This window comes from Struthio camelus, chromosome 23 (genome assembly GCF_040807025.1).
Source record: "Struthio camelus isolate bStrCam1 chromosome 23, bStrCam1.hap1, whole genome shotgun sequence".
Classification (NCBI taxonomy): Eukaryota; Metazoa; Chordata; class Aves; order Struthioniformes; family Struthionidae; genus Struthio; species Struthio camelus.
In genome coordinates, this window is record NC_090964.1 from 3,516,003 (window position 1) to 3,542,612 (window position 26,610).

Sequence of the window (26,610 nt, forward strand, 5' to 3'; positions counted from 1 at the left end):
AGTTAAAAACAAAGGTGTTCTGGCAGAAAAATGTGCCATTTCAGGAGAGTCTGGAGTTCTTTACAGGAGCCATGCTTTAACTCAGCAGCCCTTGGGTCCATGCACTCTCTCTTGGTGACATGCAGAAGTGAAATTCTAGCCTCTCCCCAGTCTAAGAAGAAATAGCTCCCAGTGTCCACGCTGAGGAGCGCAGCAGACCTGGAAGCAGATGTGGGGGGTGTTCCTGGAGGCAGAGCTCTTGGAGGGACCCACATGTGTACCTAAAGTGCTATTCGAGTGTGCTGTCTCAGCAAAGAGTTCAAGGAACAGCTCATGAGGGAAAACAAGGATGGGCTGAGGTCCCCTGGCCTATCACTGCCCACAACTCCATCATCTCCCCCTTAATCCTCCCTCACATGTTGCTCTTTACATCCATCAGTGCTGAAGCCTCCATAACTGACCCAGGCTGCCTCTTCCTGGGCTCTGCCATCCTGATGATGAAGAAACTTCTCCCAGAGTCTCAAGTGACTCACTCTTGCTGCAATATTCTTCTCTGTAGCTACTTCTGTAAGTCTGAAGGCTGTCAGTCGGCTCTCCTCACCTGTCTTCAGCCTGAACAATCCCTTTCCTCACGGGCCATGCTTTCTAGCATGGCCCATGCTAACATGATTTTTCTTCCATTCTTTGGGCTCACCCCATTTAGGCCACTATTTTTTTGACATCTGGCATCCAAAACATATTGATTGTCCAGCTGAGGCCCCACTGGCAAAGCCTGAGGATGTGTCTCCAAGGCTAGACTCTTCCATGCACATCCCAGGAAATGCAGTTCTTTTAGACCTGTGTGGCACACTGTGTCCTGCAAGACTACCTCAGCCCACTGCTGGGTTTGCTTTCATCTGGCCTGTTCCTGACTGGGGCCATTTGCAGATTCTCCCTGCCCCAATCCTAGGTTGCTAATGAAAAGAAAATAGCATCAGAGCTAGCGAGGCCTCTCAGCCCCTCAGGCAGCAGCACAGCTCTCCTGCTAGGCAGAGAGTTAACGCGTCTCCAGGCAGAGCCTCCCAAGTACTTTGTACCCATCTGATGCTTGCTTTCTCTCTTGTCCACATTTCTGTAACTTGCTTGTGGGAATATCTTGAGAGACACTGTCAAAAGACTCATGTATATCTAGATACATGATACCTGCTGCTTCCCTGATCTACCAGGCCTGCTACTTTGTTGTAGAAGGAAATTAGATTGTGCGACACACTTTGTTCCTGACAAATCCAGGCTGGTTGTTACTCATTTCCTTATTATCTTCTACATGCTTGCAATAGCTTGTTTGATTAATTGTTCCAGTGCTTTTCAGGGAATTGGAGTGAAGCTGACTGGTAGGGAAGTCCCAGCTCTCCTTCCCAGAGTTTGCCCATTCTCAGGCTCCCCTGGCCCCAAAAGTTTATTGTCATGGGTGCTGGCAGCCCCAAGGTGACTCCAGCCAGGCTCCGAGTGCCCTGGTCCTAGCCAATTCGACAGCAGCTGGGTTAGCTGCTTTCCCCTGTGTTAGACTGAGAGCTTTCCTCATTGCCATCCCTCCTATTTGAATAACCAGTGAGAAAGTTATTCAAAACATCATCTGCCTCTTCGTCATTCTCCAGGCTGCCCTATGCACTGCCTTGCAGAGGGACCCCCCCCACACTTCTTGGTGCCGATATACCTGGGCACCCTCTGGCACCCCGAGGCATCCATTCAAAGCTGCAGGGTGTTTTGGAGGGGAGATGAAAAGCTCCTGTCCCACTGCACCTGCTGCCCATCTCACAGGATCTTAGCACATCCTGGAGATCCTGGAGAGGGGAAGAGCAGGCTTCTGCTTTGCCACCTTGGAGAGAAGCCCCCACACTCCCCTCTGAAAGTCCAAAGGCCCTTGCTCAAGCCCTGCAGTGTGGCACAGAGCATCTCTAGGAGCGGCTGGAGACTTCTCCGGAATGCACATGAAACCTGGGCAGGAGAGATGAGGACCAACCCATTACCTGTTCCCCAGCAAAGCTGTATCCTGAACCTGTGGGCTCTGATGCAGGGCTTGAGTGGGGCAAACTCTCCCTTCCCCCTCAGCAGACATTGAGTGAAAATGTGGTGGAAGGAGCTAGTCCTGTCTCTGCAGAGCACTGTAGGAGCTGGAGCACCAGGGACTCTTCCCAGCTTTACAATCAACTTACTGGCTAGCTGTTGGTGACTGCGTTGGTTTTCTTGTTCCTCATCTGTATAGTGCAGACAATGAACCTTCTTGAGGAAATGGGGAAGGTGGGTGGGATCGCATTTTGAAAGCTTGTGACACCTTTTTCTGTAACGTCTTTGCATCAGGCACAGCTGCAATATACGTGTTTATTTGACCAAAGAAATAGATGCTGAAGAGGTGCAGGCCAGACAGAGAGGTCTGTTAGCTGATACAGAGATATACACAGCAGAGGAGTCATCATCCCAGAGCCCAGGCAAACCCAACACTTGGCCTGAGACATACTGGACTGAATGAAGCCCAGAGATGAGCCTCACGAGTGGTTGGAGGGCAGAAGAAAACCTTGCATTGAGAAATGCAGAGCCCAGTCTGTTCAGTTTATCAGAGAAGAGATTGAGAAGTGTTTTGATTGCAGTGTGTAAGTGCCTTCACGGGGATAAAATCCCAGGTACTAAAGGGCCCTTTAATCTAGCTGTGAAAGGCAGACTAAGAACCAGCAGCTGGAAGCAGAAGCCACAGGAGTTATATTTAGAAAGAAGGCACATTGTTAATGGAGGCAGCGAGAGAGGAACTAGCACCAGGGGTGAGGCAGGGCAAGACTGGACACCTTTCTGGCCAACATGCTTAACTGAGCATGGTTTGGAGGGCAGTGCAGAGGGGAAGGAGGGTGAGGACTGGCTCTCCATATGGGGAAGTTCAGACGAGTGACGGTAAAACAGTGTGGCCCCATATCAGAGGTAATGAAACCGAAGCACGGAGAAGGAGAACGGGTATTCTAAAACCACTTATTAGACAGGAAGCAAAGAAAAGTACCCAGCAGTCCTGAATGCCATCCCCACGCATGTCCAGTTTGCTTTTGTGACTTAGGTACTCTGTCGCCTGCAGTGGAGCAGATGTCTCTGGGTATGTGTGTATGCATGTAGGTTTGGGAGAGCTGGATGCATGCACAGATATATCAAGTATCTATGTATTTAGGTGTGTCCCCTAGCATCATGCTGATGATAGCTAGTGCCATTTGAGATACTCTAGGGTAGCCCACCTGGCCACCATCTGCCATGCCAGAAGGGCACAGGTTTCCTGTAGATCCTGTGTCATATCTGCCAGCCCCATGGAGATGTCTCAGTTACGCCAGGGCTTCTTGAATTGCACCAGGCATCTCTGCTGAGAGGCTGAATTGCACCCCTCATCTGAGAACCCAGCTATTGGCAAAGTAATTACTCTGCATAGATGCTCCCAGCACTGCCCAGATGAGCTACACCATGGTTCACATACCTTTCCCTAGGCACTTCATTATAACAGCCTGACATGAGGATTACTCTGATCTGAAGCCCCCTGGCAGGTTCCTTCTTGTCTCCAGAGAGCTGGTGGGACACGGTGCGTGTATCGTTAAGTGCGGTTACTCCATATTTAAGCGCAGATGTGCAGGTAGTAGTACATCTGACACTAAAGGATAACAAAAGACTAGTTCAGCCATGTTGTGAGATGTATAAGTACTCAAGTAGCCCTGTTCTCAGAGAGTTACTCAGATGTCTCTGTGGGCCAGGCACTGCTGTGAAAATATGGACGGTGGGTTAAAGGCCTAGATCTATTAATGACTGAAGCACATAAAGCCCTTTGCACCAGTGGAGATTAAAGGGAAAAGGCCTCCCTAGTCCTGACATCAGACTCCCTGCCAGCATCCCAGGCAGCTGAACAGGAAGCTGGGATCAGGTTTCCTGATTAGCAGGACCAGGCTTTGAAAGGGCTCCAAGAGTCGTGTGTCTGTGTGAGGGTGCCAGGCACCCTCGAACAGCCCCTTGTATTGCTCAGCCAAGCCCCAGGTCCCATAAGGACTATAGGACCTGGCTGCTCCTCTCTTCTACAATGCTGGGCCACGTCCAAAATGTCTGGCAGGCCGGGCTGGCAGGTGTCCAGGACGGCTGACAGACAACTCACACCTGCTTGGAGCAGTACCCCATCACTGTTCCCGTGCACAGTCACCCTGCACAGTGCAACTTTACTGCCCCGCAACAAGGGGACCCCAGACCCAAGGCCTTCCTGATCCATGGACTCTGCTCACCCCTGTGATGCCTTCTAGCCCTGGATCTTTTTGCAGTGTAACCACACAGAGCAGCACAGGTAGTGACGGTGCCACAAAGAGCGATTTAGGTCTGGCTGAGGCTCATGACTCTGGGCAGGAGGCTTTGGCATGGCTCTCCCTTTCCTCTGAGGCTTCTTTGGCCTGAAGTGGTGCTCTGCCTTGTCCTGACTCTGATCCAGGAGGAAATCACACAAGATGCAGCACAGTCCTCCACCTCTTGCCTTCTGCCTGAAGAAACAGTGGAGGAAAGTGAAGGACTGGGCAATAGGCTGGCAGAAGCCACGTGCACTGCCTGCACTCAAAAGCCAAAACTTTTGGCCCAGCCTTGGCTCCATTTCCTCCGAGGGTAGCATGCTGCAGCCTGATACATGCAAACTAAGGTGCTGGCCTCTGCAGAGGGCATGAGGGAAGTGAGCCAAGCAGGTTATGCTTTAAGGCTCTGCTTCAACAGCAAACTTTAGGGAACAGTGCAACGTGCCAGTCCCAATTCAGCCACACCACTGGAAATCCCAGCAGATACTCGTCTGGGCTCCTGGGCATCTGAGTCCTGGGCCTGCGCTGTCTAGAGATAGGGCTGTTGTGGGAAGCTGAGCACTGTAAAGATTTTAACTTTCCCAACTAAGGAAATATTTATGTGCTTAGCAGCCAGAACTGAGTCAGGGAAGCAGCAGGATCTGAACAATGGAAAATGTATGCTTGTAGATACCAATTCACACCTGTTAACTACTGCAAGAGGCTGCCGGCAGCACCAGGAGTGCAATTTAAATGAACTTTGCACAAGCAGGTGTGCCATTTATGCATTGTCTGGAGTCACCGAAATGCACTCACTGAAACTCTTCCCGGGCAGCCTTCCCAAGGAAGTGGCTGTGTCAGGTATCAGCCAGCTCTAGAGGGGCATTAGGAGATGCCCTTGGTGCTGGCAAGCCAGCCTGGCGGAAGGCTGCCCTACTGAGTATCAGGAGCTGCTGGATGACCTCCCATGCCTGCTGGGCTGCTGGGGGAGCAAGCTCCATGGCACAGCTGCTAGAAAGTCAGGTGAAGAAAGGCGATCCTTCTTCTGTGCTGCCTTGCAGCAGAAAGCTCGAGGTGGAGCAGTAAAGACTGAAGTAATCCCTCAGTTCCCCAAATTGCAGGGGGCCAGGGAGGAACAGCAGGACCACAAGCCTGGAAGAGGCTTTCCAAAATGCTGTTAGGGCTCTATCTGTCTCACCAGCTAAATCGCTGGCCACAGAGGTGGGAAGAGACCTGCCAGTCTGCCTTGGAAGCTTTGGGATGCCTTTTCCTGGTGGGTCTCCACCTGTCCAAGGACAACCCTATGGTACTGACAAGTCACTGAACAATGGGAACAAGCCTGTCTGGCCTGTAGCTGTCTCTCCCCTCCTTGGTGCTAGTAGCACAAAAGGCTGCAAACGGCCACCTCAGAAATATCTGGTGGGTACGTGTGTGTGTGTGTGTGTGTGTCCTCTGGGAACACCCAGTCACCTCATCACTGGAGTATGGTCATGGGTGGCTGCCTTCAGCATCTCTGTAGAGCTTCTGCTGCCAAGCATGTGCCTGTCACACAGTGAGACCAAAGAGATGCCTGGTTTTGGCTGCTACCTTCAGAAGCCTCCTCTGGGAATCCTTGGCTCCCACCCCAGGAAAAAGCCTGTGACCAGCCTGGAAGACAAGGCTTCCAGCCTTAATTTAACAGCCCCACTAGAGACCTCTAAATCTACTGAGTGAAGACTTCACCCTAGGGGAAGGTCTGGCAACCAGCAGTGAGTTACAGTTGGGAAAGGTAACTTTTCTAAAACAACCTGACATTTATTAGGCACTGGGGAACAGAGAGAAGTTAGCAGTCAGAACACCAGAGTATCAAAGCCCCGGCATAATCCAGCATATCCAGCTCCTTTCAGGCATGAGTCGACCCCTGCGCTTTCCTCTTTCAGGCAGTTGCTTTGATCCTTTCCTTAGGGACAGGTGCCTGGGTCATTTCTAACAGCTCCTGACTAGTGAGCAGTGCTGCTATCCCCCCCTTGAAAGACTCTAGGTCTCTCCCACTCCACTCAAGGCCATTACTCTATCCCATGCACCTCTCTTGGATATGGCCCCGAGCTCAGGAAACCGGCTGGCTTGATGGTATCGCCTACAGCCACCCAGAGTTAAGCCATCAGTGCCTTGAGCTCCCACAGGACAGGGCAGGATGGGAGCCTAGTCCTGCCCCAAGCTAGGTCCCTTGCTCAGAGATGCAATGGGGCCCAGTGCCCTGGGGGTCTGACAAATCACAGCCTTATGAATAGCCTGGCACGTGCTTGTGCCGATGTGGGTAATAACCACTGTAGCCTCAAATGCCATGCTCAAGAGGCTGGTGTGCAGCTAGCATGTTGACAGCCACAGTGGACAGGCACATGGTAGAGCATTTTTCTTGGGAAGGTGGGTGGCACTGAGGAGCAGGGTTGCAAGATCAGGGTCAGAGCAGGGTGGCTGTGAAGGAGGAGTCTGGGTTGGAGGAAGCAGGGCACTGGAGAGTCTGGCTTGCAGCACACTCGTAAGGACAGCCACCTCCTGTGAGATACTGCAGCCTTTCCCCAAGGGTACTGTGACGAGTCTGACCTGCTGGCTGCAGAAGAGCTGATTAGCTGCAGATATCACCAGTTTAAGCTGCAGCCTGGGTCATGAAAACGCCAACATGTGGGGAAGGGGTAACAGCACATTGAGGAGCCCTACTCCCTCCCACCCATACCCATCCTTGGCAGGGCTGAAGGGGAGCACTGCCCCTTGCAATGGCAGCACACCCCTCCCCAGCCCTCTCTCCAGAAAAATTTTATTTAATAACCCAGAAAGTGCTGGTGAGACTGGGATTCACAGGAATGCTCGTTGGCCTTGTCCAATCTCATCAGCATGACAATTGCTCTAGGTTTTAGATCCTACCCTTAACATTTAATCACTCCCCATTAATTTCCAAATTGCCACACACATCGCAGAGTCATTTCTTGCCTGCACCGCTCTCAATGCTGGGGCTGTGCTCACTGGTTATTCCCAGAGAGGCCAGGGCTGGGGGTGCTGCGGGGCAGACCTGGCCATAGACCCCCGGTCCTGGGAGGGAGTATGGGAACAGGACAAGAAGGGAGCTGGGGACCCTCCACTTGGCTTTGTCCTATGGCAGACACATGGAGCACATTAGCAGCCTTTCAGTGGAAGTTTGATCGATGGGGAAGTCTTTCTAACTGACTATCAAAGCACGCATGGTATGTGAGAAGCAGACACCAATTAGTGATGTCTTTTTAAAGGCTGCCTTGTTAAGAGGGGAATAAGGGGAAAGAATGAAATTGGCCAGAAAACATGGAGCTATTTAACCTTAATTAGAAGAAAGGTGTGGGCTTTGTGAAAAGGCCATTTCTGAAAGGGTTTTTTTCTCCCTGGGTATAAAGAGATCCTGCCTACTTGTTAGACACTTGTTAGAGTTTATAAGACTGGGCAGGAGGCTAACTTGTAGAAATGCCTTTTATGCCACTTGAATGTGTGGCTTGCTTATTATAGTCTGCCATCATGCCAGGGTGGCTGGTGGAGAGGAGAGGAGAGAGCAGCACTGCCAACTGGCTATAAATTTCATGAACATCATAAATGTAAGTGCTTTCTGGAGAGCTGTACAGATTGCACATAAAAGTCCCCCTTCTGTCCCTGTAAACTAAAAAGAGGGCTTTTTTGGCAAATTAAAAATTGTAGAGTGTATTCCATGCTGAGCTAGGAAACAGTGAGGCTACAAATCCACAGCTACAAAGTCACAGTCACACAGGGAGGTCTCCCGCACACACTGGCATCTCTGCTCCCCAGTACCACCGTGACTTTGGGGAATGGAGGACTGAAAGCAAAGGGGGCTGCAATTCAGTGCCGAGGGCCTCAGCACCAGGACCTGGGGGCAAGGCTAAGAATGTCTCTGCTACAAGAGCTCCTGGAGGGAGGTGGACAATGCCATCTCAGTGCTTTTGCTATTGCCCGGAGCCAAGGCACGACACTGATTTGTTAGACAGTTGTGGCTAGTGGACACACGAGAGAGCTGAGAGGGATTTTTCTAGGAGCCATGGGACTGTGCATTGCTCCTGGCTCTGCCTCTGTCCTCCCCATGACCGTGGGGGAGTCACAGCACCTTTGGGACTCAGTGTCCTGGCCCTTTTACTGTTTGGAGCAGGCAATGTCCGAACATGCAACATCATTGCACACAGGGCTCTGCAGGGCTGGCAGCGTGAACCAGCCCCTCCAGCAGCTCAGGCGCTGTGTGGCACTGAATCAAGGAGGGCCCTTTGAGAAGGGAACATGTGCTCTTCCCCTGCTGTGGACCTTGACACCAGACACAGTAAAGAGGCACAGAAAGAGGCATTTTCTCTGTTAGCTGAACAAGACCATGCTTTATCCCTACCACTGCTCCATCGTGCGCTGCTGGGCTGTACAGCCCTGCCAGGAACATTCCCAGCCTGCTCCTGCCTGCCTTCCTGCTTGGCCGTTAAAGACACAGAGCTCCTTCCTTGCGTGGCTGCCTTAGGCATCCAGACTCCACTTTCGGATGACACCTGCCATCTGCATATCCAAGTGAATTTAAGTTCTCACTGAACATATCAGATTTTTTTTTTGTTTTCTCTTTAATAAGGACCATAAATATTATCTAATGATTGAAAAGAGCAAGCATCTAAAGAAGTTAGGACTCACACACATGACATGATGCTCCCCACCAGTCACCTTAGCCCTGGGGGTAACGTGTTCCTGCACAGAGAGCAGGAGAAAGCATTTCCCAGCCCAGGCTAATGATTGTAGGCAGGCTAGCAGTTCCCTGTGCCAGATGGGCAGGTAGATAAGGATTAGCACCTCTTTGTTCATTTTATCAGTAATCCACGCAGAGCCGCAATAACTGCACAACAGTTACTTGGGGTCAAAATTGCACTTTATGGGGCAGAACTGAGCAAGGCTATCCAGGAATACCCTGCACAGGCACAGAGTGACGGAGCGTGCCGTTACCCATCCCCAGTGAAACAAGCTGAACTAGGCTGAGGTTCTTTTTCAGGCTGCTGCCTGTGCATCATCAGCATCTGCTGGGATGCCAAGCTGGGCTTCAGCTCTGCTTTGGTGTGGTGGACGGGGAGTACAACCACCTGGCCCATGTCAATGAGCTCCATCAGCTGGGCTGTGTGTCTGGCCTGCAGCTGGGTGATGATGCCACATGCTTGACATCCGTGTGAGAATGGGGCCCGCTGTCTCCCTGAGATCTCTGTAACATGTAGCACCCTCATGGCTCCCATGTGCCAACTGCTCCTGCTCCCAAGCAAGCATGGGTCCCTCTTCCCCAGGGGGGTGCTAAGGGACTTGCTTACCTTTAGTCACTAGTTTCCCAGGGTTTTAGAGGAGAGTTTTGCAAAAGACACTACAGGCTGCACATGGGCACTCTTAACCCTGGCAGCAGTCCTGGGCTCTGCAGCTGACCCCGAGTCTTTAAGGTGGGAGGGATGTGGTGCTGTGAAACTGAATTGCCCTGGGAGTTACCTTATTAAAACAGATCCATCTTTAGACAGTTGTTCAGTGTCTTCCTTGGCTAGTCCTGGGCCCCAAGGGAGTTGTTCAAGGATAACTCTGTCGCCCTGGGCAACTGCAGCTTTTACTACCTATGGGCTGACCCCATTCAACATCAGCTCCTGGCTGGAAAAGTATCCGTGTGGATGCACTTTTGCTCTGCAGGAGACTGTAGCATATACAGCTCCTGAAGGCTTTGCAGTTTCATTCAAGACTCAGTGCATGATGGCACTGCTATTGCTCCTTCCTTCCTCCATGAAACTTTTCCTGCCGTTACTCTTCAAGGGTGTCCCTGGACCAGAAGGGAGGGTGCTGGTGCCAAGCCCTGATGGTTCCTTTCCCTTTCTGCAGTATGCATGTGCCTGAGGTCCCAGGGTCAGCATGAAACTGTGACTTTAGCTAAATAAAAGCCAGGACTCAGCAAGGCTACCTACTCCAATGGGACAGCATGGCAGTGTGTAAAGAAAGACTCTTCATGCTCAAATCCAAGGGAAAAACAAGTATTTGGGGACCTGAGCACTGATTCCCTTGCATCCACCCAGTTTCCCAGGAGTGGCACATCACACTTGGGATCTCCTAAGTGGTGAAGGAAGGCAGCAAGCAGAGCAGCCTGTCTTGACAGGCCTTTCAGCCACTGTGCTGTGGATTCAGGTAGTGGTCAGCACAGCGTGACTGCTTTGGGAGGGAGGGAGGTGATGGATGCTGACACATCCCCACCCTGTGCCTGGTTCAGGCGCTTGCTCAGTGCAGGATTGACATTTCCATCCTGTGCTATGGTCCCAGCTCTACAGAAGAAATTGTGTTTCTATTAGGAAAGCAGACAGTACTGGCAAGTATTCCTGGATGCAGGAGCTCAGTCATCCATACAGCTAGAGCACAGCTTTGTTTTGAAACAGCTTGGGCATGGCTGGGCATGGCCAGGAGATAGTGCATGCTAGGCACCATTCCCAGGTAACAGGTAGGACTCAGCATCCTGCTTTGGAGCCTAAGGGAATTCCTGGGATAATGCAGGCTGTTGCACATCCCCCGGCTTCAATGCATAGGAACACTCCTGGGCACATTAAATTTATCCATGTAGATACAAGCTGAGGCAGTGATCCCTACTGTTGTCCCACCCCAAAGCTGTGTGACTGGTCTACCCAGGGAGACTGGGCTTGTCAAACTGGGGTTGTGCCAGGTCATGTTGCAGATGAGCACTGAGAGCTCATGGCATTCCTGCACACCGCGCTGTGCCATACATATAGCCCAGAGTGTGTGCCACCATCCTCGCCTGTGTCCTACTGTCTCACTTTAGGGGATCTCAGTGATGGGTCGACTACTAGTGTCTTTCTGCTGCTCAGCTCCCAGATATCATAGACTTTATCCCACCCCAGCGCTCACCCTGTTTAACACTGGAGATGAGTGGGTGCCAGCAGCAAAGAGCACACACCCTGGTGCCGCTGCCATGACAGGGCAGGGATGGGAGAGGGTAAAGTCTGTCCAGCTGATCTGGAAAGTGAGTCTCCCCCATCAATGTGCCAGATGCCTGCCAAGGTCACGAGGAATAAAATCAGCACTAGCAGAAGGGTTGCAATAGCCTAGTGTTACAGGCGGGCAGCTGACCATGACCCCCAGCTTAAGATGGCACTCTCCTTGTGTCAGCCTGTTCCCAGACTAGGAATATACTCTAGAGCATCCCCTGGGGAATGTGGGTGCCCGTGCAGGACTGAGAGGCCATCTTGAAAACACAGTTGAAGTGCTGTGCAATTTTGCTGGGTTGTAACTCATAGGCCTTGTGCACCACCCCACCTCAGCATTGTCAGGCGCAGGCAGTGAGGTTTCGTTAAACCCACTCAGTTTACGGCTATGACCCCCTGCAAGCCCTCACTCTGCAGAGACAGGCTTGAATTGAGCGTGACCTGTCCTCAGATGACTGAAGCTAAACCAAAATAACCTCAGCCTAAGCCAAGTAGAACTGCCAGGACAGCCTTTTGCATCAGTTCCCTAAATTAGAATAGTACTGAAGTGAAGCTGGCATGCAGACAGGCCTGGCGCTGAGCGGGAGGCAGGAAGGACGCTAACAAATTCCCAAGCCCCTTTCACAGCAGTGGGTCAGGATTTCTTCAGGACTCCTCTATGAAAAGGCTCCAGGTCTTCAGAGCTTTAGAGGGAACAGAGGTCGGGAGCTGTGATGTGCCCAAAGGCAACACTGCTCTGCAGCCTGGCTCAGCATCCTCGAGCTCCTCTCCAATATATCCTGCTGCATGTGTGCTGTGAATGCCTGCCCAGGTGCACACACCCAGAGGCCAGGTGTCTGCTCTGGAGTGCAGCAGCACGGGCTGCCCGCTCTCAGGCAGAGAGGAAGTGAGTACGGGCAGAAGTGGCTCTTAGTCGGGAGCTCTGTAATGGCTCTCCCATAGGATGTCAGCTCTTTTCCACTGCAAGCAGCAAAGTGGAGCACTGAGTGCTGAAGCCTGTGGTGTGCATGGGGTAGGACTGCACTATGACTGTGTGACTGGGGAAGAGACCCTTATCCAAAGGTGTCCCCTCCCCAGTATGAGAGTGCTGCAGAGAGGGGACGGTCCTCCAGGGCGGGCTGCCTGGGCACAGCACTTGTGAGTGGCTAGGGCCAAGGGCCTGTTCTCAGCATTGCCCTGAGTGACACCCATGGGGAGGATTTGGCCAGGGGACAACCTAAGTCCCAAACTGTGCTTTAAGCAATACTCTCTCTTTCAAAGAGGCTGAGGACGTGGTTTGGACACACAACTCTGTACAGTTTATGGGAGTGGGGAGATGCTGCCTGGCTTTGGGATTTGCAGGATTTGGAGCAAAGCATGGCTCTCTCCCCAGGTCAGATGGGCAAAGCTCACCACCATGTCTGTATTGGGAGTGCTGGGTGTAAGGAGCACCCGCTCCATCCGGAGCTGCTCAGCTCTGTTCCCGGCCTTTGATGCATTTGGCTGAACTGCAGCCTCAGGTCTTGGCAAAGGAAGTTTGGGGGAATTGCAGTTAGGCCCATGTTTTTTTAGAGCTCTGAGTGATGAACGCCCTGCCTTGCTGTCCCTGTGGTGTCTTCTGCCAGTGTGAGGACAGAGCAGGAGAAGAAGATGAGTGTATCAGGGAGTCTTTGTGTCCAAAGGGATCTCTGTTGCCACCTCTTCTCTTCCAAATGCCACAGATCCTGTCTGGAGCCACACTGTAGTCCCAAGAAAAGCTAGGTGGTGGCTGACATGCTCTGTCACTGCTCCTCCACTGCTGCACTTCTGAATGCACTGCTCCCGCACCCCTTGCATGCACCACAGCAAGGTGAGCTGTGCCCATTGGCCCCTATGCCCTCGAAGCAGGGCCTTGGGCACAGTGTTGCAGTGGGGACTTGTGGTAACACAAACGAAGAATACTTAGAAAGGATCTGCCACAGGTAGAGCCATCATTCTGCTTTGTTGCCAGGGCTAGAAGAGGGGAAGCAACAAATGGCAGGAGGTGGCTGGAGGCAGGAACAGGCAAAGAAGTGTAGGGCTAAATCCCTTCTATGGTCAGTCTGGTGAATACCACTCAGCAGCCCAGGATGGAAGCAGGGTGGAGCTGGGCCATAACTGTAGGGCCAGGGTTGCCCATGGTTTCCCTTGGGATGCCACTAATTGCCCTGGAGAATGTCATACCGGCTCTGTGTGACGCCACTGAGCACAGCAGGATAATACATCTTGAAAGGCTGTATCTGGACAGTGGCCGAGGGACCGCAAAGGTCACAAGCAAATGAGTGCTGGATTTGGGCACCAGGAACAGCAAAGGCTCTGTAGCTGGCTTATCGTGGGGTCATGTCACCCCGGGAACAGTTCTGCAGGCCCCCACCACCACCCCAGCTGATGAGAGCTGGCTGCAGAATGCAAATCCCCTCCCAGGAAAACTGCCCTGGCTTTGAAGCACTGTTCAGTCCAAGCAAGGATGAATACAAAACGTGAGGGTTTTGGCAGGAAAAGATTTCTGAGGAATTTCCACTGTAGCAGGACTGAGACCTTTGCATGCACAAGAAGGGGGAGCCGGGTTTCTGGAGACTGGGCCCAAGGACCATCAGTTTGATTCCCCCCCGAGAAAAAAAGTCAGTGGTCAGTTTTCCCCATGGACATGCTTTGGTATTGGAAGAGAAGCTAATGAGCAATCATCACCCACTGCAGCAGGCGCTGCCATCCTGGATGCTGTGTACAGGACAGATGGAGCAGCTTGTGGGGAACCCGCCACTCAGAGACCAGGACATGAACTCCTGTCAGTTGGGCAGTGCCACGTGATGACAGGAAAATTTATGTTTTTTTTAGGGATGTAGTAGTTTTTCTGGAATCACATTAAACAAATCTGATGCCTGGCATAACAGGGCACAAGATTTCCCCTGCGATCCACGCAGAAAAAGGGAGCTTCAGTGGATGAAGTGGGCATCCTATAGGGGCTGTGGAGGCTGTGCAAAACTTTTGTCCAGTTCTTGGGTCCTTGAAAGCTGCTGTTATTTAAAATGATTTTACCGTGTAAGAGGCAGCTTTAAGAAGACAAAGAAAACCCTGGAGTCCCAGTTTTTCCCCTACTTCTGTGCCATATGAAGTCACTCAGTGCTGTGCTGTGATTTGGAGAAGCTGTCCAGAGCCTCAGCCACCTGCAGGAACCCAGCTCTTCCTCCACAGGCGCATCTATCACCCATCACCCCATCTGGAACAGCAGCCTCGGTTTCCCTCCAGCCTTGAGGGTCCCAAAATAGTCCTGGCCCTACCTAAGAAAGAGATGGAGACACCCCACTTTCAGGCACGTCCAGCTGTACTGCATTAGCAATGCGCAGCATGGCCCACCCCTCCCTAATAGCACAATATAAGTGGTGGAGGATGACCATGGCCCAGAATATCAAAGGGAGGATGAGCAGCCAGATCCTGTGAGTGCCCCGGGCAGCTTGTGGAGAAAGATTGACTGTGGACTCTCAAAGCACGATAGATCAGAAACTCTGACAAGCATTCTGACATGTTGACCCCTCTTGCCAAGGCTGACAGCTCCCAGGTCTCGCACTCCCTCTCCCTTTGCACTGACGGCTTTGATGGATGCAGTTGCCCCTGTCATGTTTGTTGGGATTTCTGTCCCACCTGTTGGAGCACTCTGAGCCAACTCAATAATGCAATCTCTCATCAGGATCCTGGCTCAGCTGATATCTCGATGTTTGGCCCCTCTGGGTGACTCTGTCCTGCCTAGAGGAGGGCAAACAGTGGATCAGACCTAGGTGGTTTCTCTGCCCTGTGTTGCATGTCCCTGAGCCAGGGGCAAGGAGGACCCACCAGAGTCCTCCTGGAAGGGAAGGGGCGCAGAGAGTCCTGCAGTCTCACCAGGGTCTGGACTCTCCCAGGCCTCAGCAACTGGAATCAGGGTGAGTATTTTATGTGATGCTCAAACCTTCTAGCCACAGAGAGAAACCTGAAAATGTGACAGGAAGGTCAGAAGTCAATGAGGCTTTTGAAGGACATGTCACTTAAAAGATGTACCAGGCCCTGTGAGCCATGCTTTCCGGCAGTCTCAGTGCCTGCACCTGGAATCAGTGATGCTGGGAGAGATGCTGGTAGCGACTTGCTCCTGCCCTCCTGTCTGTGTGATCAGGAGCTGCTCCAGCTGCTGTCGAGGGAACACTGAAATGGGCTACGACAGCGGCCAGGCCAATGCAGCAATTGCATCCCTAATGAGCTAGCTGGGCAAGTGTGCAACAGTTCACAGGGGCTGTGGCCACTAGCCCACACTACCTGAGCTGTGCCTTGTCTCAGCATCTCCTGTTTGAGAGAGGAATGGCACCAATGGCACTCTGCCCATGCAGACCTGAGCTGGCAGCAAGACACCTTCTACCAGGTCGGCAGGGTTTGCCAGCTCGGTCGGGGGTCCAGCCAGCCATCGGCCATGTGGCAGGGCTGGGGTCGAACACTACTGTCAAAGCAGAGCGAGCCTTTGGTCCCCATCCCAGGATCACAGACTTCCTACCGTCTACGCCAGCTTGGGTTGGGTTGGGTTTGGGATGACAGCCAATAAGGATAGGAAAAAGCTAGGAAAGAAACAGACACAAGCAACACAGCCATGCACACTGCTACCACCTTGGAGCTATGCTCAGGAGGGCTGGAAAATCTACCATCAAGGTTGGAGGGCAGTGCCTCAGCCAGTGAGAGATCTCAGGGCTCTGCTACCAAGGCCATGCAAAGCCAGGCTATCTGGGGAGCTCAGCCAAACCCGGCCCCTGTCTGTCAGGGATTGTGCGAGGGGATGCGTACTGCACCAGGCCCCTGTTCTGAAGGTTTGTCTGAGAGAGAGGCTGAGCTGTGGCTGACAAGAGTCACTGCCCCCGTGAACTGTTGCCACCTGTCAGGTAGATTTAATACATTTACCAAATTGGTATGTGTGGCGAATTAGAGAGGGGCTTAGCCAAGCATGGTACCTGTACAGATAGGCAAAGGCTCTGCAAGGCAGAGGTGCTTGCATGGAGATGCAGGAGAAACGCAATTCCTTGGAAAGGGTGAAAACAATGGTGTGTATGATAGTCCTGCTAATACATGTGTGATGGGACCCAAATTGTATGAGGACAGGCTCTAGGAGTACAGGAAGAGGTGTAATGTAAACCCCAGGGGATCCCCAAGGTTTCTGTTTAAAGCATCCATGTCCTGGACACATTGCATTAATCCAGTGGTATTGCTGAGCAAGCTTTGTCCTTAGAGGGTGGGCTCAGCAATGCCAGTGGAATCAGTGTGGCAATAAACATCAGTAAACCTTGGGCATGCAGCTGATGGCTGACTCCATTCCACCCCAGAAGTGGATGCAATTCCAGGATGAAGCAAAACGCCTACGCCTTGCAAAGCACTGAGAATTACTTTGTAATGAAAAGCACAACCAAAATGCAGATCACCAGCAGCACAGGTCCCTCCCTGGACTTGCTGAGCACCGGACCAGGCTGTGTGCCTGCAGAACCTGTGGTCTAGCAAAGGAGCTTACCTACTCGCTTGTGTCATCTGTCTGGCTTTGGAGACGGGTGGGAAGGTGGAATCTTTACTGGCCATTGATTTCCCACCTGGACCTATGAGCTAAGAGGATCAGATCTTCTGTATCTCAGAGCTCTCTCTGACTTGGTTATTTCTCTGTGCTTTAAACGGCAACTAAGAATAAAAGTGGAACTGCCTTTGCCTGAAAAAGGCTCTGTCTGACTCCTGTCTCTTTACTGCAGTGCTACTCTGATTTCCATCTCATGCATATCTTATTTAACATTCTGGATACTGTTTTGAGTGCCCCAATATTTTAAAATAAATTGCTGCATGTAAAAGACTTAATGTCACATTCTGTTATTCTGACTGTTAAAAGAAAAGTGAAATCTTCAATGGGGCTAGTGGAGCAGAAGCAATCACACAGAGGGAGGTCCTATTAATGTGTATTACGTTTCATTATTCCAGCACTGCATGTCAACTAGCTTCTCATCAGAACTCACGCAACAGATCACAGTATTAACTCCTTGCAACCAAACAGGGGGGCAGGCTTTTTAAACTCTTTCTGTGTTCCTCGCTTCTGGAGTATCATCTCTCTGATGCTGTTCCAATGTCGTCCTTAACACCCAGGTGTTTCTGCTCATGCTCTTCAGTGCACTGCAGCCCAGCCTGGCCTCCCGCCACCTTCCTCCTTGCTGGAGTTGGGCTAGGGAGGCACAGGAGGTGGAAGCAGGCTGCAAACGTGAGCAGAGAAGAGGGAGGCAGGTGGGTGGAGGAGAGGAAGAGGAAAGAGCTGATGGAGAGGGCTGCATGCGGGAGGAGCAGGTGGGAGAAAGCACGGAATATGATGGCAAGAGGATTGAGACGCGAGAGAATGGGGCCCTAGTGTCATCAGTATGTGGCACCTTCCTACAGCTCCCCACAGATCCTGGCAGAGGAGTCACCCTGGAGATTTCCTGCCCTGGAAGGTCTCTCCAGCCCTCCCATAGGTTGACTCTCTTGTGTGTTTCCTTTCCCACCCTGCTGCCGGGATGGTTGGAGCTGGATGAAGCTACAGAGCCCCCACTTGCTTCAGGAATACTAAATGTGCTGTGGAAGAGACACCACTGAGGTGGGGAAGGGGGAAGGGGACATAGACTGCAGCCTCAGGTTGGACATACAGTGAGAATGAATGGTGGAATAGAAGGAACTGCTGGGCAGTGGTGTGGATGCTAAAGATGGTAAAGAAAAGATAAATATGCCTTCCACAATCTACAAGTGGGTCCCAGCAGGGCCAGCAGGCTTTTAAGCTTCATATTTCTCCCTTCCCCTGCGATGAAGAGACACTAACTCCATTGTTGTCCGTATGGAGATGGGTAACTCAGTGGTTCCAAGCCCAGGACGTGGTCAAATACTAATATGCAGGAAAATGAGTTGAGGATCCAACTCTCGTTATTAGTCCGTGCCTGCTGCACAAGGGTCTGTGTGGACCCACAGAGGCAGGAGGGAAACACTCACTAGAGCAGGTGAGCTGATATGTGCAATATCCCAAATCCCTGCCACTGCTCTCTGGGGATGGAGATGTTTTGAGGAGGCCTGTGGACTGGGTTGGCATTTGTAAATGCCACTTGACTTTATCACAGAGAGCCCAAGGAAGGCACTGTGGAGGGCACAGGGCAGCATTTCCCTACTCTATCATGGGGTCCAGCCCCAGTATGAGCATGTGGAACACTGAGATCCTGGCAGAGCCTCTGAGCAGGACACCTGCCTGCTGCACTTGCTTCCCATCCTCCTGCACGAGATAGGAATAAATGTGTGTCTGAAACCTCCTTCTGCCAGGGTATTGCCTCCGTTCCCCCTTTTACCAAGGCACCCCTCCTCTACCTTCCCCATCCAACCAGAGGACAACTCTCTGGGCATCAAACCATGCTTGGCACCTGCAAAGCTAGGAAGAGACAGAGGGTTTGTGGAGGAGGTCCTAGGAAGGACATCACCCTGCTAGGCACGTGCGGGCAGGAGACAAATGCTTCTGGCTTGGCCCTGCTTTGTTAAGTCTGGTCTATACCAAGAAACCTCAGCTGTGTCTCAGCCCAAGAGTCCCTGCACAGCCTGGGCAAGGGAGCCTTGCCAAGTACCCCTACTCTGCAACAGATTGCAAAGCATGTGTATTTAATTCACACAGTGCAGAAACATCCTTACAACCAGGTTGGGGAATGAAAAGTTATCACAGGCTGGCACATGGCTCAACAAAGCATCACACTATTGCCCTAGGAAACAGGGCCACAGAGCACTCAGCGGTGGCATGGGGCCTGGGCTGTGGCTGGTGGCATGCATGCCCCCGTCCTGCAGATGAAGATCCTGCTGCCAGCAAGAGGCACGCAGGGGAATTGGCAGGAAAGGCTGTAACAACCCACGATAAAAGGTGTTTTAGGGCAATGGGGAGGGGACCACACGTGATGGAGTAGGGAGGGGATGTGAGGATGCTTCAGGCTTGGAGGTATCTGTCTGTGACCTTGGGGCATGAGGGGAAAGTCATGGAGAACAGTGCTAAAGCTTAATCTCCACTTTGTTTCCTCTTCCACTCTTCATCCCCTTAGGTCTGGTTCCAAAGGGACAACAGGCACTGATATGGGTGTGTTACACCCGCAGTGGGCACTGGAAGCCCCCAAAACACACGCACATGCATGCAGCCATATGTCTATGTATATGTGCATAAGCACATCCATGTGGGGGCTTATGCACCACGCACACGCACATACTTACACACATATATGCATGCCTGCACTCTTAACACCCATCCAGCACAGGCAATGCAGAATCTACCACATTTTGGTTTCTCTGCCGTGCTCTCAATGAAAAACTTTGAGCTCAGCATGAAGTGCATTGCTTGCATTGCCTTTCCCCCACCTAGGACAATGTATCTGTCTGGGATTAGCACCACAGGACTGACTCCCTCTACCATACCAACAAAAAATTTAACCTTCCTTCTCAGCATCGTTCCAGTGATAAGACTGAGGTGCAATGCCAGGCCAGCTGGGGTGAACCCACTTCCCAGATTGGTGCTTCCTTTGGCAGGGATCAGTTGAGCGGCAACTCTCTGGCTGTGACTCGGGCAAGGGGGTGCCAAGAAACAAGGAAAAGCACGGGGAAAGTGTCAGGGGAATCTCGGCTGCTCATGGTGTGGCAGAGGTGTGCTCATGGTGTGGCAGAGGATTCCTGCTAGGGCAAATGGACTTTCCAACATGAAAATTCTAGGGGGAAAAGAAAAAAGCATTTCATAGCAATTTACCATCAAAGTTGGGTATTTTTTCTCCAATTTTTTGTATAGGTGTTCTATTTTCTCCCCTATCTTTGGAAAGCCCCCAACATTTGCTTCTTTTTCTTTTTGTTCTGGTTTTGAATAAATTGTTTTTTTCTGAGGTAGGTAATTCATGAGCTGGGGGAAAAAAAGTTGGTTTTTCAATTCAGCCCATTTCCAGTTAAATACCAGTGCTGTGAACATTGCCAGCACGTAACATTGTGGTGCCACCTGCACATGCTGGAGCAAAGCTTCCAAGGTCTTCACCCTGGCTTGGAGCAGGGACTTTACTAAAGGTGCAGCAGGATGAACATCTTTTGGGTGATAAGAAGTTTCCAGACTGCTTGTGCTGGTGTTGGTGAGAGCTATTAGTGCAGGGACCTTGTTTTTCTGGCATCATTGCACCCTGAGTGTGCCTCCAGTTTGGCTGGATGTCCCCTGAGCTGCTGCAACCCTGGCGTGGGTCCCTCTGGGGCAAAGGTCTGTGGAAAGAGAGAAGGGGATGTCGGGGGTCTGACCCTCCTGGGTCCCCTCAGAGGCACAATGAATGCCCCATCATACATGCCATCTCTCCCCACACCTGCCTCTTCTTCACCTTTACTTTCTCTTTGCCGTGTTTTAAAAAATGTATTAAAAAAGAAATAAAAAACAAAAAATCAACCCCAAACTTTATTCCAGTTCTTTTTGGTATCTTTCCATTCTTCCCTAAGTGACACAACCGGTGGTCCTGCTGGCCTGACTCTGTCAGAAAGTGATGGCTTCCTTCACCATTGCCAGCAATCCTGCTCCCCACTCCAGCCCCTTACTTCCACTCTGCAGAGGAGCAGCAGCAAGTTTAGGGTTTGGAAAGTGAGGTGGGGACTGAAACTAAATCAAATATGTGCCCAGCAGGTCATCTCAATGGATGAAGGGATGGACTGAGGCTTCAGGAGCAAGACAATGCTTGATGCTTAATGGCAGAGAGGAGGAGGACAGGAGGAGAATGGGATTCCTTGCTCTGCCTGTACCGGGGTTATAAAATGGGGTTCCAGGGACTCTTATCCTTCATATTCACCTCCTCCTGACTGTGTCTGGGCCCAGGAATGTACAGCACTTCAAAGCTGCCTCGCATCAGACTGGAATCTGTTCCCCTGGAGGGCAATTGCTATGTCCCATGTTCCTTCTTGTAACCCTTCCTAATGGGCTGATCCCTATCCTAGCATGGATGAGTAGCCCAGGCAGCCTGTGAGATGAACCACATCAGCATGGAGGGGTTTCAGTTTTAGACCTATGTCTCCCAGCAGGGCAGGGCAGGTGAAAAAATATGCCTGGCCCTTGCTGCCTCGCTGGAGGGTTTTCAGGCTGCTCAGTCCAGCCCTCCGGATGACCGAGCAGCGCAGACTCTACTCTGCACCCATGCTGGGGGTTGTTCACCTTGCTTAATGGCCTGATAACCCAGTGTCCTTGTGGATGCTGGTCCCTGTTCATGGGATGCCCCCAGTGTATCCTCCCCGTGGGGCTTCTTAGACTGTACTGACTTGCTCTCCCACCAGAAGCTTTTGTGATTTATTTGCACAGAGGTCTTGTCTAGTCCTTCTTGTTCAGTCTGGCTTGCCCATCAGCAGCTGACAAATCTGATGGCCAGCCTGACCCAATGAGGTCTCACCTAATGTTCGACTTGATAGTCAGCTTTGGTTAAACTAAGAGATAGTTTTGCTGAGTTTTTGCTACATGAACCTCTCCCAGCCCTGGTCAAGGCTTGGATGTGGGTGCTGGGAGATGCCTGAGGCTTATCTTATGTAGGTTATTGTGCAAAGAGGCACCAAACTGCAATGGTGAATGGAAAACCTAGCTACACTTCAGGCCGGGTGGGATTCTCCTTTTGACAAAGCCTCAAATTTTAGTGGCAAAAAGTCAGGGCTCCATTGGCCATGTCATAGCCCCAACTTCCAGTAGCCACCAGAGTTAACAGGTCCCTAGTTAAGTTTCCAGGCAACTCATAGCAGGTCTGTCAGCCACAGCTCTCCCAACTTAGCTAAAGCCCAAATTCTTCCCCCTGCCTCCTCCAGCCAGAAAGAGGTATTATCAGTTTCCTGCAATAGAAAACACTCTCAGAAGCTTTTTCCTAATCTATGTGAGTTCCTTCCCCAGAATAAGGATTATGAGACTCTGGTGCCTGTTCAAGAGGAGGAATGAGTCAAGAGATGGGATAGAGCAGGATGCATAACATCTTGCCAGGCTGGCTTGGATAGCCCAGCTCTCTGCTTGCACTGAAGCCAAACAGGACACAACATCCTGCCCTCCCGTATTCTTTCCAAGCTCCCTCCCTCTGAGATGTCCCTGAGACGTGCATGACCCGGGATGCCCTCCTCCTCTGCGGCCATTTCCAGCCCAGGCCGCAACGACCCTTGGCTCCTGCCTTTGTTCCTCAGATCCAGCTTCACCATGGATGCCTCCTGTTGCTGAATGGCATGGGAGGCTGTGAGGTGACCCCTGACATTAACCTAATTGTTCCCTCTCTTTGATTAGATGCACCACAAAGCTGGTAAATGGATCAAATTAAATTTGAGTGGCGGCAGCACAGCTTTGGAACGCTGATTAGATTTGAAAATACCACATTTAAATATCTTAGCATTTGTGGGGATTAGGAGAGAGGGGGAGAACAAGCAGGGGGGGAAATGGAGGAGGGGATGCAGGGGGAAAGACAGTGCCAACTTCTGACATGGCACAGGTCTGTACGTGGGTGCCCAGCCCAGTCTTCCTGACTGTCCATGGATATTGGCCACAGCTCTCTGGCTTGGCACATCAAGGGCCGCTTCTGAGTTCCTGGATCAGGCATGTTGCTCTAGGTTCATCTGAGGTTTAGTGTTGCTGCGTGTTATGGGTTTGCTCCTCCAACCTCCTGCTGCACCGCTGTCCCCTCCCATCTCCACCCGCCTGCTCTTAAATGTCACCCAGCATCACTTAGATTTATGCTGTACAATGAACTGTGAACGGCAACACAAGTCCATAAATGGGAAAGAAAACTAGAGCCTGGACAGAGAGACTGGGCCTGGGTCCGGATGCTGACCATAACAAGCGTGGTTCCTTGGCACTGTACACTACTTCCTGTAACACCACGTGTGCAGCCAGGAAACAGCCTACAGCACCTGTCAATCAAGGATCTCAAAGTGCTGGGCTGATGAAAACACATCATTACCCCTCTGAAACCAGCCTGACTCCCCATTGCTGTTGGGGGAAGCCAAGGGCCAGACAGCCTTTCCCAGTTAGTGCATAGCGGGGCTGGAACCAGGCTGTGAGAGGCTTGATCTCATGCAGGCTGCATCCCCTCAGGACCTCCTTCCCAAAGTATGTAAGAAGCTGTCTCTGAAAGCATTTGGGGGAAATATTTCAATGATATACATCTTGACTGCATGTGTGTGCGTCTGGAGAGTGAGGTAAGGGGCGATGCAGCACAGAGGCAGGTGAATGATGGACAAACACGTTTGCAGCTAATTACTCAGTAGAAGATGCCAGACTTTGCAGAGTATCACTGGCAGGGGATTTTGGCCAGCTCTGATTCTGAGGGATTGCACTGGCGTTGGAAGCATGTGGAGAAAGACATGTGAGCTTGGCTCCTGCCGGGCCCTGCAGGGGAGAGCGAGAACACAGCTCTCCAGCATGGCTCTTGAGTGACAGTGCTTGCCGGCACTCGTCAGGCTAAGTGCCGTGCCAAAAAGAGGTCATGGCCAGCCCCCTGCCCACCTGCTCGTGCCACACCACAGTGGTGCAGTGTGATGGGTCAGAGAAGGGCAAGGCTTCAGCAGAGCCATCCTGTGCTCAAAAACATCTGCATGAAGTGGCAGCTGTTCAGTAGTACATACAGCATCTGGCCACGGCTGGTGTGGCCCGCAGCAGCCCCGACTGGGGCTCTGGAGGAGCAAACCCAGGGAAGCTGTGTGTACCTGCACACATATGTGTGGACCTTCAGTGCTTCCCAGTCTGTGTGCGTGAGAGAATGTGCAAAGCCTCTATCAGCAAAGCCAAGGAGAGGTGTGCATGCCCCTGTGCCACTGTGTGTTTGTGTGTATGAGTGTGTGCAATACCCTCCAGCAGCTCTGTGCACACTCGAGGTTTGCGGTGCGTGTGTGGGAGCACTGCAGCAAGTGGGCCTGCGGTGACATCACCAAAACACAAGCACATCCTTCAGGAACATGCAGAAGGCAGGCCAGTGTTCTGCTAAGCAGAAACATCTGGGGCACATCTGGCTCTCATCAGAGGGTCTCCGAAATATCTTTATATGAGTGAGAGAAAGAAAAGTGAGTGTAAAACTGCTGCTGGGCATTCCTGTGCATCCCAGCACCCCGCGCTGAGTCCAGTTACTATCCAGAGCCAAGTCCCCAGCTTGCCTCCATCCAGCCGTCCTCCAGCCAGAAGAGTTCCAGGAAAGGGAGAAGAGAGATTCAAAAGGAAAAACAATATGTTGGGATAAGGAGGAGGAAGGGAGGAGTGATGAGGATTTGCATGGTGTTCGCTGCTTCCAGCCTTTCTGCGAAGGCAGAGCTGGAGCTGCTGGCAGTGCTGGGAGCAGGAGATCAGTGAGGGGGCTGGGAGCCTGCTTTGCCAAACTGTCCTGGGAGGAATAGCAGCACAAGCCATCTCTGCCAGGCAGCAGAGTTGGGCCATGGCTGTTAGCTGCCCAGTGGTTGGGAACCAGACCTGGGAGCGGTCTGCTGTGGCATTCACCCACTGTGCCCCAGCAGTACCTTCCCCTCCCAGGTGCCAGGCAGTACACCTAGCTCCCTCAGTGAAGGAAAGGAAATGTGCAGCCAGTCCCTGTCCTTGAGTGGGAAAATGGGAGTTTCACATTAGGTGCATCTAAAATCCTGGCTGGTTTCAGGCTTGCATCCATCTCGCCTTACAGCAGACACTGGCCAGTCTCCAGATTCCCTTCTGCCACCAAATCTTCCACGAAGATATACCAAGGTGGCCTTGGTACATCTCTGAGCATCGTCTTCCTGTTGGATGCCAGAGCTGGGGAGGACCCTAGGAATGAGAAGGGCTTTATGGTAATAACAAGATGTGGGTGATTCATTTGTCAGTAATAAATCCTAGCTCAGAGAGGACAATTAAATAGGGAACTTCCCCCTGGAAAATGTGACATTTCAACACTATTTCCATTCTGAGAAAATAATAAAAAGTGCGGAGTCCCAATTCCTCTGCCAGGTGTGAATGCAGGGGTGGGTTTGAAGGACATGAGATTGTCTGGACAAATGCTTTTGTCTTCCTGAGCAGAAACACTTTGACATCAAAGTGGGGTGTCTTGATTTCATTGGAATGTGTGGAGGAAATAGCTCTTCTTCCAACCCCTTGGACGATGTGCTTAGACAGGCTAGGGGAAGCTGAGCAGAGCAGTTGGAAACCCAGAAATCCACTCTTCAGTTCTCCCCAGACCCTTGTCAAGAGTTGACGGCTTCATCTCCTTCACCCAAAGGTGCTGAGTTCCAGGCACACTGCATTTGAAGCACTGCAGGCAGCTCTAGGTGTTATTTCTGGGTAAGGCAAATTTAAAATTTATGAGGGCTTGTGAAAAGTTTACGGCCTTGATGCTGGCAGGTCTTGAGACTATCCAGGCACTGAGAAGTTGAGTTGAGCTATGGCATTTTATTGCTTGGCGAGACTCAGATACAACCTGCTGTGACCAGCTGGGTGCTGAGGGTGGAAGAGGGATATCAGGGGTCTTTGGGACTCTGGCTGTACTTTCAGCTTGTGTGTCCTGGCACTCAGCATCCACATCGCACACTTTGCAAGGCTGGTTAATGCTGGTGGAGGGGTGGGGGCCCCCTGCTGCGAGGTGTGCACATTTGGGTTCACAGATGGACTGCTCAGACCTGGCTGCTGATGGCACCTGGTGGGAGAGGATGGGCTGGGCACAGGTTGGGTGGAGGTCACAGTGCTGCTAACCCATCTCCTCCTTGCTTGCACACCTCCTCTTGCTGTGCTAGGACACTTTAGAGTTAAATGCATGGAAAGATCTGGGTTCACAATCTGCCAAGCTCCTCTCCTGCTGGTGGTGTTGGCAAAAGACACCTCCTGCTTCTCCTTTGCCCTAGGCAGCCAGAGGATCCCCAGGCCATCTCTATCATGCACCCATGGAGCCCATACTCAGCTTGGGGCTCTCCCATGTTTGAGAAGGGCTCAGGTAGCAATGTGAGGGGACAGTTTGCAGGAAAAGAGGGGGATAGGGATGCATCTGTTGGTGTGTAAGTGTGTGCTGGGGTTTGAATCCTGGGCTGTACAAGTTTCAGGGAGTCAACCTGTCTGTCACTGTGCAAGCCGAGCTGGCTTGCTTTGGGGTGATTTGTTCACATGCATGTGGGTGCGGAGGGCTGAACTTGTGCATGGGTGGGAGCGCGCGCACAGTGCCTGCACACCCTTGTGTTTCTCCTGCCCAGGAATATGGGGCCTGCGCGCTTGTGGGAGGGCTCTGCACCACGTGCTGGGTGCATGCCGCAGGGTGCACTGCATGCCTGTGTGCAGGCTGGGAGAGCTCGATCATCCAGGCCTGGATGTCAGATCTGCGCTGTGTCGCTCACCTGCCAGCCTGCCCACA